The following is an 11,476-nucleotide window of genomic DNA, read 5'->3' on the forward strand; positions in this document are numbered from 1 at the left end:
GCCGGGCGAGGTGGCGGGCGCCTGTAGTCCCAGCTACTCCGGAGGCTGAGGCAGGAGAATGGCGTAAACCCGGGAGGCGGAGCTTGCAGTGAGCTGAGATCCGGCCACTGCAGTCCAGCCCGGGCTACAGAGCAAGACTCCGTCTCAAAAAAAAAAAAAAAAAAAAAAAAAAAGTTTTGAACAAATCCAATAATAAATCTCTGAAGCTATAGGCTTCATGTAACCTATCACTTCTTCCTTTTGCTATTTTATTTTATTTTATTTTTTTTGAAATGAAAGGCCTCACATATTTATTACTGAACCCAGTCAACCAATGCATTCATAATAGATTCAGAGAGGAAAACACATCAAACTCTCCAGATACTGGTGACATTTTCAGTTTGACATGGTAATGTGATCGTGACCTTCAGACAGCACAAGTATGTGTGCCATCTCAAGTGCAATTCCTTATAGACCCAGCTTGGTTCTTCTCCAATGTCTCCTTTTGGAGTTGTACCTGATTTTATTTCCAGTTTTCATCCGAATCCACTGGGGAATGGGACGATTTTGCTTTTGTTTCTTGGCCAGGAATCATTTAACCCTGAAAGTCTTGTGAGAAGACATGGCCAGAAGCGGAGGTAAGAGCACACCGCGATGGCGGAGAAAGGAAAAGAGAGGCCCCTTTTGCTATTTTAATAAAAGCTGTTAGTTTTAGAAACAATTCGGGCGTCAATTTTGGCTGTAGTTGGACATTCCAAAAGTTTAAGTAATTGGTCTAAGGACATCTGAATAAGGACATCCTTTTATATTATAAAAGATCATTCTTTTGTAGTATAAGGACATCCTGGTATAATCTACCTAGGATATTCATTCAGTAATGAAGAGTTTTTTACTTTTGGCCTGGCCTGTGCTACAGTTGACCGCCTTAAACTAACTGTTAACAAAATGCAGATCCCATCATTGAGGGCCCTGTGATTGCAAGCAAGTGTGTTGGGGGAATATCTTACAAGAAAGCTATAGGTTGATTCACAGAAAGAAAATAATATCCGATTTTCTTTGTGATGCTCCCACTGGAATGACATGATATGCCAATCTTTGAAACAATAACTCTGCTAGGGAATGGGCTAATGTGATTAACATTCCCAACCTACCCCAAAGTAAGGAAAGAAATGCCAAACAGGCAAAATTAACAGGTGTGTGTGCCGGGTGCGGTGGCTTATGCCTGTAATCCCAGCACTTTGGGAGGCTGAGGTGGGTGGATCACCTGAGGTCAGGAGTTTGAGACCAGCCTGACCAACATGGAGAAATCCCGTCTCTACTAAAAATACAAAATTAGCTGGGTGTGGTGGCACATGCCTGTAATTCCAGCTACTCGGGAGGCTGAGGCAGGAGAATCACTTGATCCCAGGAGGCGTAGGTTGCAGTGAGCCGAGATCGCGTCACTGCACTCCAGCCAGGGTAACAAGAGCGAAACTCCCTCTCAAAAATAAAACAAACAAAAAACCGGTGTGTACTATGTAAATGCTTAAACAGTTGGGGTAAGTTATTGCCACACTAGGCTGGCTGGTGGACTGATCTGGTAATTCTGCCTATTAAGTGACATGTTACTGAATAGGCCAGAGCAAAGCTGAATTGGCATCCTCTGTCTTTATTTGGAAACTTGGATCTCAGTTCAGGAGCTAAGACCATGTACTTTGGTCAGGCAGCAAGCGTGATCCCGCCTAACTCTAGGTTCTTGGCTGCCACCTGGTGGTAATGTTGAAGGAACACACCACTCCCATCAGCAGATTAATGGAAGGAACTCCACTCAAGACTTCATTTGGTTGCTGAGACAGGAACTGAAAATATAAATGATTTTTAAGGGGCAGCGCTCTACAAAGGTGTGTGGTTCCCTTGCTGATGAAGAAAGAGAAACTCTACTCCATCATCAGGAAGCATCCTCTGAGCCTTTCCAGCATTTATCTGCATCCTGTGTGCAGCTGGTTGAACTGGGTCCCCCACCCCAAGAGATGTCTTCATCCTAAGAACCTGTGAATGTGACCTTATTTGGAAGAAAGGATCAGCCAGGCACGGTGGCTCATGCCTGTAATCATAGCACTTTGGGAGGCCAAGGCAGGAGGATTACTTGTGCCCAGGAGTTTGAGACCAGCAACATAGCGAGACCCCATTTCTAAAAAACATTAAAAATTACCCGAGCATGGTGGCCCACACCTGTTCCCAGCTACTCAGGAGGCTGAGTTGGGAGGATCGCCTGAGTCCAGGAGGTTGAGACTCCATGAGCTATGATCATACCACACTGTACTCCAGCCTGGGTGATAGAGCGAGACTCTGTCTTAAAAATGAAGAGGGGAGGCGAAGGGAGGTGAAGGGAGGGGAGGGGAGGGGAGGGGGTCTTCACAGATGTAATTAAGAATCTCCAGATGAGATCAACTTGGATGAGCTGGGCCCAAATTAAATGACAAGTATCCTGATAAGAGACACACAGAGATGAGAGAAGAGATGCAATATGAAGACAGAGATGGAGATTAGAGCAATGCAACCAAAAGCCAGGGAATGCCTGGGGCCACCAGAAGCTGAAAGAAGCAAGGATAAGTTCTCCACGAGGGCCTCCAGAGGGAGCACTGTCCTGTGGATACCTCAGCCTCCAGAATGGCGAGAAAAATAATTTCTGTTAAGTCACCAAGTTTATAGTTTTTTGTTTTCATTTCTGTTTTGAGATAGAGTCTCACTCTGTTGCCCAGGCTAGAGTGCAATGGTGCGATCTTGGCTCACTCCAACCTCTGCCTCCCGGGTTCAAGTGATTCTCCTGCCTCAGCCTCCTGAGTAGCTGGAATTACAGGTGTGTGCCACCATGCTTGGCTAATTTTTATATTTTTAGTAGAGATGGAGTGCCATGTTGGCCAGGCTGGTCTCAAACTCCTGACCTCAAGTGAACCGCCGACCTCAACCTCCCAAAGTGCTGGGGTTTCAGGCGTGAGCCACTGCACTTGGCCATTTATGGTAATTTGTTACAGCAGCACTAGCCTGACTAATACATTCCATCTCCACTGGGAGCCATGGCTTGTTCAAAGAAATGATACCAGGCCCTCACTGCATATGCCATGGAGGTGGGTCCCCCTGGATACTCTTAGACACCCACATTTGCTGGGAGACTTTTTACCCACCAATAAGGAAGCTGCAAAGCCCTCCATCAATCCCCTCAAGAGCTCTTACCTCAGTCAGATGTGCCCAGCATCATGAAAGCAGGGAGGCCTTATCCTGAATTGTGAGATGGCAGTCAAGGTTGCAAAAGCAGAGACAGACTAACGATTTTACATGTTACCCATTGCCACAAATCCAGGATGACAGAGTGGAAGAACTGAACTCAGAGGAAAAATAAGAGGATGGGTGTGGTGGCTCATGCCTGTAATCCCAACACTTTGGGAGGTGGAGGCAGGTGGATCATTTGAGGTCAGGAGTGTGAGACCAGTCTGGCCAACATGGTGAAACCCTGTCTCTACTAAAAATACAAAAAATTAGCTGGGTGTGGTGGAGGGTGCCTGCAAGGAGCCTGAGGCAGGAGAATTGCTTGAACCCAGGAGGCAGAGGTTGCAGTGAGCTGGGATCATGCCACTGCACTCCAGCCTAGGCGACAGAGCAACAGTCCATCTCAACAACAACAACAACAAAATAAATACAAATAAAAAAATAAAAAATAGAGAGAGAGAGAAAGAGCCCTGTAAGGAAGACAAATACAATCCTGTCAGTTCCCACCTTTCACCCTCATGAGACTTTGGGAGGAGCCGTGTGCATCTACCTTGATTTTCTACCCGTGTTGGAGGGGATCAGAATACATTACCCCAAAACAGGCCACTTTAGCATAAAGATTATTTTGATCTGAGGGCAATTGACAAACTGCAGACAAAAAGAGCTCTCTACCCACTCCCTTTCCGCCTAAAAGCAGGGAAATTCCCCATGTAAAGATGTTTCTCCATTCTGTAGCAGGGTGACTGGCACAGAGATGAGTTGGCATGACAAACATTACTAAACAACCCTTACCCACCACTTCCTATCATCTTTCCACAATTTACCACCCCTAGGAACCCAAACTCTCCCTCCCTACCTCCCTCTTTCTGAGTCTGTGTCACCTACGCTAGAGTGCAGTGACACAATCATGGCTCACTGCAGCCTCCAAGTCTTGGGCTCAAGAGATCCCCCCACTTCAGCCTCCTGAGTATCTGGGACTAGAGGCACACACCAGCACTCCTGACTAATTTAAAAAAATTCTTTTTTTTTTTTTTGACCGGGCACAGTGGCTCCTGCCTCTAATCCCAGCACTTTGGGAGGCCAAGGCATGTGGATCACTTGAGGTTAGGAGTTCGAGACCAGCCTGGCCAACATGGTAAAACCTCGTCTCTACTAAAAATACAAAAAATTAGCCAGACGTGGTGGTTTACGCCTGTAGTCCCAGCTACTCGGGAGGCTGAGGCAGGAGAATTGTTTGAATCCGGAAGGCGGAGGTTGCAGTGAGCCAAGATCATGCCATTGCACTCCAGCCTGGGTGATAGGGCAAAACTCCATCTCAAAAAAAAAAAAAAAAACGGAAAATGACATATAAGTCCCCAGCCCCCAGGTCTAACCACTGCTTTGCATTTTTGCTCCTTGTATGTGAAGCCCCCATGCATGTAAAACTATTAAAATTTGTCTTTCCTCGTGTTCATCTACCTGCTGTCAGTTTAATTTACAGACTCCAGTCACAGAATCTAAGAGGATGAATGAAGTTTTTCCTCTCGTGCACTTGAACTACGAGTGGTGGGACTGTGTCGGGGGAAGAACCCTCTCTACTGGAATCCAAACATCCAAACACACAGGCAAAGTCTAAAAAGACAGTAACCACAGGAGTGACAACAGATTCGCTATTTACACAGTGGGAAAGGACAAAAATTAATTAAAATGCAAACTATTACTGGTCAACAAGCAAGGCCCTTTCATGTAGGCAATGAAATAACAATCCATTTTATACCACGATACAGTATTTTTTCTGAAGTCTCTTTGAAAGGAACAATTTCCCGTAATTTTGATACTAGGGCGAGTGGGTGGTTTGTGGGGTGGACAACCGTTTGTCAATGCCGTTAAATTATTTATTTATTTATTTATTTATTTTTTATTTTTTTGAGATAGAGTCTCACTCTGTCACCCAGGCTGGAGTGCAGTGGCACGATCTTGGCTCACTGCAGCCTCCACCTTCCAGGTTCAAGCAATTCTCGTGCCTCAGGCTCCTGAGTAGCTGGGACTACAGGCACATGCCACCATGCCTGGCTAATTTTTGTACTTTTTCAGTAGAGACAGGGTTTTACCATGTTGGCCAGGCTGGTCTCGGACTCCCGACCTCAAGTGATCCATCCACCTCGGCCTCCCAAAGTGCTGGTTTTATAGGCGTGAGCCACCGCACTTGGATGAAGTAAACTTCTTTAAAGATGACAGTAAGTCTGATCTATAAGGCTGATATCAAGGAACATATCAACAGATGCTGTGATCACTGGGGCAAGGACACACCTGGACATTCTTTTTTCTTACTCTGATGGAGGTAAATGCTGTCTGATCTGTGAAAACAATCTTTCTACACCTAAGATTAAATAAAACTGTTTCTAACCCAGTTAGGATTCTCCAGATTTGGGGGAGCCGACTATCATAAATGCCATTGAAGAAGCTGGGATTGACTGGATTTAGCCAAGATAACACAAAAGCCAGATGGTATTTGATTTTTGCAACACAGAAGTTTAACTATTCAGATTCAGGAAAGTATTGAGCCTCCACGGGGAATTCCTAATGATCTGAATAATCTGCAGGATTGATGTTCCAGATGCCTCTGAAGGGAGGACATGGGTCAGCATGGGAGACTCCCTAATCAGAGCCAACGATCATTTCAAACCCATCTGACCACTATCGCAACAACACATGATGGTAATTATTTGGGATCATGGGGCATTCCCTGGACTACCCACAAATTACCCTCATCACCACTCCACAGCTTGAAATCAGTTCCCACTGGGCTAATTTTACTTATCTACCACTTATCTCCTTATAAAAAAAAAAAAAAAGTCCCACGAGCCAGGGACACTCACCCACCCCTTGCTTGCAAGTCAGGAGCCATGAGTAGCAAGCAGAGAGATATTTGAGATTCTTAAGTAGTAGGGTTGGAGGCCTTCTTTCAGGCCAGCAGGTTCTGTATCAGTCTGATCCAGTACATCTATGGGCAGGGGTTACTTCTTGCAGCAAGATGGAGGCCAAACTTGGCTAGGTTGATTGTAACCCAAGACACAGGAGAAACTATTAGCAGTTGAACGAAGAGGTTTATGACATGGTAAAGGCCTGGAACATGCCACTCGGGCAACCCAAAACTCTATTTTCACCTATTTGTTAAATTTTCATTCATCAGGAAACTATCGACCAATATGCCGGGCACTGGTGCAGGCACTATGATGGATGGCAAGACCAGACAAATCCCTGCCTTCTTGCAGCTGACCTTCTAGTGGGGGACACAAAAGGTTGACAAGTGAAAAGTACACACACGAGATCTCCAGAGAGCACTGTGATACAGTTCACCAGGACACGGGCAAGGAGACATGAACTTTTATCTGGCCAAACCAGGTTGCTTTCGTTTATAAAGGTCTTAATTGGAAACAGAAAGGTACAGATCCCAGGTTAAGGGGAAGGAAATAAGACCCAGCCACGGCTGGAGCTGGAATGTTTCTGTGTTCAACTTAGATTCAACGACACGAATTTCACCCCTAAAACACCTGAACAAACAATTTGGCTAAATGCCCACCAGGTGGCAGGAGTGCCTCTTCCCTTCATTTCTGCAATTGAAATTAAACATACATCTTATCCTTTTTAAAAAAAACCATTTTGTTTTCATAAGCTATTTTTATCCTTTTCAATGCTGAAACCAGTTGATTTCACAATGCTACTAAATAACATTTAAAATATAGTACCAATGTAGCAAGTCTCTAAGCTAGTATCTAGATAAAACATGGCCCTTACCTTGCAGGCCTCCATGTTGATCTCAGTCGCTTTTTATTCTTAACGTCATTCACAAATCTTACGTGGAATTGCCTTACGAGTCAGTCAGCTTCTCTAAACTCAGACTTCAAAGCTTTTCTTTGGCTGTTTTCTTAATTCCAGAGCTTCAGTTCTGCTTAGAACCCAGCGTCCTTGCTGGTAGATTTTCTCCTCAGTAACTTTCCCTACTGTTTTCCGTCGTGCGTTGATCCTTTTATAAAATTGAAATTGAATGATGTCGATTAAAATAAATTAGTTTAAGCTGCAAATCCAACACAAGTGGAAAAGTGTTCAAATCTCACTGAAACCACAGAAGCCATGTACTCTATATAGTCGATGATGACAAAGCTTATCTGACGGACTAAGTCGAATGTGGCCAAATAAACCACATAGGAAACCTCAACTCTTTTCTGCTCCCTGTGAAAATATAAAACAGGACGAAGGTTTCTAGAGCATTGCAGCAGGATGTAGTCATGGAATAAGAGAGAACATTTTCTGCCAGGTGTGGTGGCTCACACCTGTAATCCCAGGACTTTGAAAGGACAAGGCGGGAGGATCACTTGAGGTCAGGAGTTCGAGAGCAGCCTGGCCAACATGGTGAAACCCTGTCTCTACTAAAAATACAAAAAAATTAGCCAGGCGTGGTGATACGCACCTGTAGTCCCAGCTACTAGGGAGGCTGAGGCACAAGAATCATTTGAACCCGGGAGGCAGAAGTTGCAGTGAGCCGAGGTTGTGCCACTGTACTCCAGTCTGGATGACAGAGCGAGACTCTGTCTCAAAAAAAAAAAAAAAAAAAAGAAGAAGAAGAAAGAAAGAAAAAAGAGAGAAAACCTTCTCAGAGTTGCTGAGAGCACCAGAACTTAATCAGGAGAGGGGCTGGGGGAAGCACATTGGGTAGCCCCGTGTGGGCTAGAGAAGTCTCAACACACAGAAAGGAGAAAATCAGAGAAGAGGCTGAAGGGGAGACTTTGATAGGAGACAGGTGCTGGAGGAATCAAGACCAACTGGGTTTCCATCCTTGTGGCATCCCACTGGGGAGCCCAGGAGAGGCTCTGAAAGAGGGAATTTGATTGGCCTGGCTTAGGTCATATGCTACAAATCACTTTGATTGACCTCTACAAGAGATTGCCCACCGGGAGGGAGAGAGAACTCTCAGAAGGAATTCGGGGTGTTGATGTAGTTTGTATATTTGTCCCCATCCAAATCTCACATTGAATTGTACTTCCCAGTGTTGGAGGTAGGGCCTGGTTGGAGGTAATTGGATCATGGAGGTGGTTTCTCATGAATGGTTCAGCACCATCCACTTGGTTCTGTCCTTGTGATGGTGAGTTCTTGCGAGATCTGGTCATTTAAAAGTGTGTGGTGACTGGGCGTGGTAGCTCACGCCTGTAATCCCAGCACTTTGGGAGACCGAGGGGGCAGATCACCTGAGGTCAGGAGTTTGAGGCCAGACTGCCCAACATGGTGAAACCCTGTCTCTACTAAAAATACAAAATTAGCTGGGGGTGTTGGCACCTGCCTGTAATCCCAGCTACTCAGGAGGATGAGGCAGGAGAATCACTTGAACCTGGGAGGTGGAGTTTGCAGTGAGCCGAGATCACGCCATTGCACTCCAGCCTGGGCAAAAAGAGTGAAACTCTGTCTCAAAAATAAATAAATAAATAAATAAATAAAGTGTGGCACCCCCACCTTTGCTCCTGCCCTGGCCACATGACATGCCTGCTTCCCCTTTGCCTTCTGCCATGACTGCAAGCTTCCCGAGGCTTCCCTGGAAGCTGAGCACATGTCAGCATTATGCTTCCCATAAAGCCTGCAGAACCATGAGCCAATTAAACTTCCTTTTTTTTTTTTTTTGAGACAGAGTTTCTCTCTGTCGCCCAGGCTAGAGTGCAGTGGCGCGATCTCGGCTCCCTGCAACCTCCACCTCTTGGGTTCAACTGATTCTCCTACGTCAGCCTCCTGAGTAGCTGGGACTACAGGCGCCTGCCACCACACCCGGCTAATTTTTGTAGTTTTAGTAGAGACATGGTCTCACCATATTGGTCAGGCTGGTCTCAAACTCCTGACTTTGTGATCCGCCTGCCTCTGCCTCTCAAAGTGGTGGGATTATGGGTGTGAGCCACCATGTCCAGCCTTAAACCTCTTTTCTTTATAAATTACCTAGTCTCAGATGTTTCTTTCTTTCTTCTCCTCCTCCTCCTCCTCCTCCTTCTTCTTTTTTTTGAGACTGAGGCTCTGTCACCCAGGCTGGAGTGCAGTGGTGTGATCTTGGCTCACTGCAACCGCCACCTCCTGGGTTCAAGCAATTCTCCTGCCTCAGCCTCCCAAGTAGCTGGGACTACAGATGCCCACCACCACACCCAGCTAATTTTTGTATTTTTGGTAAAGACGGGGTTTTGCTGTGTTGGCCAGGCTGGTCTCGAACACCTGACCTTAAGTGATCCACCTACCTTGGCCTCCCAAAGTGCTGGGATTACAGGCATGAGCCACCGTGCCCAGCCTGTTATTATATTTTCAAGACACCTCTCAGGGCCACTGTATTTATTGTGCTTAGAGAGGGAAAGAAGAGAACTGACAGGGAAGAAGGAAGCTCCAATGCTCTGGGTCATAACCACCTCCTAAACTGAGCTCATTGGTCTAGTTTACGGAATCAAGCATCCCACAAAGTATTCCCAATTGCAATCACCAACGTCCCTCAATCCAAATCCCTGGAAAGCCTGTCAAAATGGCAGATCCCAGGGCCCCAGCCCTTGAGGTTCTGACTCAGCAAGTCTGGTGCACAGCCCAGGAATCTGCAATCTCAAGATGTCCCCCATGGATTCTAAGGCAGAGCATCCATACACCATGCTTTAAGCAACTATTTTCCCAGCCAGCAAATTATAAAGACTTTTTCAAGTACAACGAGACAGAAAGCCAGGTGGAACTTAAAATTACTTGACCTGCTGGCTAAATCTGCTAAGCGGGTACTTGCCCCATATCACCCTCTGGCTCTGCGCATCCTCTGCCAGGAAACGGGCCCAGCTGATGAGGCTGGAGCATAGGGGGCGGAGTCGCCTGTCCTTTAGCAGGTGCTCTGGTTACTGGGTCAACTCACACATGGACAGGGAGGCAGAGCCTGCAGGCCACACCTTGCCATCAAGTGGAGGCAACTCTTTTTCATGTATGAATAGTCTTTTTTTTTTTTTTTTTTTTTGAGACAGAGTCACTGTCACCCAGGCTGGAGTGCAGTGGTACAATCTCGGCTCACTGCAACCTCTGCCTCCTGGTTTCAAGGGATTCTCCTGCCTCAGCCTCCTGAGTAGTTGGGATTACCAGCACCCGCCACCATGTCTGGCTCATTTTTGTATTTTTAGTAGAGATGGGGTTTCACCACGTTGGCCAGGCTGGTCTCAAACTTCTGACCTCAAGTGATCCTCCTGCCACAGCCTCCCAAAGTGCTGGGATTACAGGTGTGAGCCACCACACGCAACCTGGAGGCAACTCTTGAGGTTGGATGTCTGCAGTTCAGACTGAAGGCTCTTAATCCTGCTCGGAACTCCCAACAACCTGCCTCATGTTCATCCCACAGGAAAACCTACAGGATAAGCCAGCAGCTGCTCCACATGCTGACTGCACACCTTGCTGCTCTTCCTCAACTCCTCTCCTCTCCCAGTGACAAGATCAGCCACCGCCTGCTCCAGAAGACCCTTCTGATTCAGTCCTACCATTTGCAGCCTCCCCACTTTAGCGGCTTCAGCACTTCTGTAACCATGTTTCAGGTGTCACTGTTTTTTCTTTTCCTTCCTTCCCTCCCTCCCTCCCTCTCTTCCTCCTGCCTTTCCTTCCTTCCTTCCTTCCTTCCTTCCTTCCTTCCTTCCTTCCTTCCTTCCTCCCTCCCTCCCTCCCTCTCTTCTTTCCTTCCTTCATTTTTCCCTCCCTCCCTTGATTCCTCCCTCCCTTCCTCCCCCTCTTCTTTCCTTCCTCCTTCCCCCTTCCCTCCCTTCCTTCCTTCCTCCTTCCCCCTTCCCTCCCTTCCTTCCTTCCTCCTTCCCTCCCTTCCTTCCTTCCTCCCTCCCTTCCTTCCTCCCTCCCTCTCTTCCTCCTTCCCTCCCTTCCTTCCTCCCTTCCTTCTTTCCTTCCTCCCTCTTTCTCTCCCTTCCTTCCTCCCTCTCTTCTTTCCTTCCTTCCTTTTTCCCTCCCTCCCTTCCTTCCTTCCTTCCTTCTTTCCTTCCTTCCTTCCTTCCTTCCTTCCTTCCTTGAGACAGAGTCCCACTCTGTTGCCCAGGCTGGATGGAGTTCAGTAGCATGATCTTAGCCCACAGCAGGCTCAAACTCCTGGGCTCAAGGAATTCTCTTGCCTCAGTCTTCTGAGTAGCTGGAACTACAAGAGCACACCACCACACCCAGACAATTTTTAAACTTTTGTAGAGATGGGGTCTCTCTATGTTGCCCAGGCTGGTCTCGAACTCCTGGC

General features: G+C 46.8%; 1 pseudogene; it reads right to left on the bottom strand.

Annotated features, from left to right (window-relative positions):
* Positions 1-399: 399 nt before the first annotated feature.
* LOC140711736 (large ribosomal subunit protein eL39-like) lies at positions 400-603 on the bottom strand (annotated as a pseudogene).
* Positions 604-11,476: the final 10,873 nt, after the last annotated feature.

Source organism: Chlorocebus sabaeus, chromosome 5 (genome assembly GCF_047675955.1).
Source record: "Chlorocebus sabaeus isolate Y175 chromosome 5, mChlSab1.0.hap1, whole genome shotgun sequence".
Taxonomy (NCBI): Eukaryota; Metazoa; Chordata; class Mammalia; order Primates; family Cercopithecidae; genus Chlorocebus; species Chlorocebus sabaeus.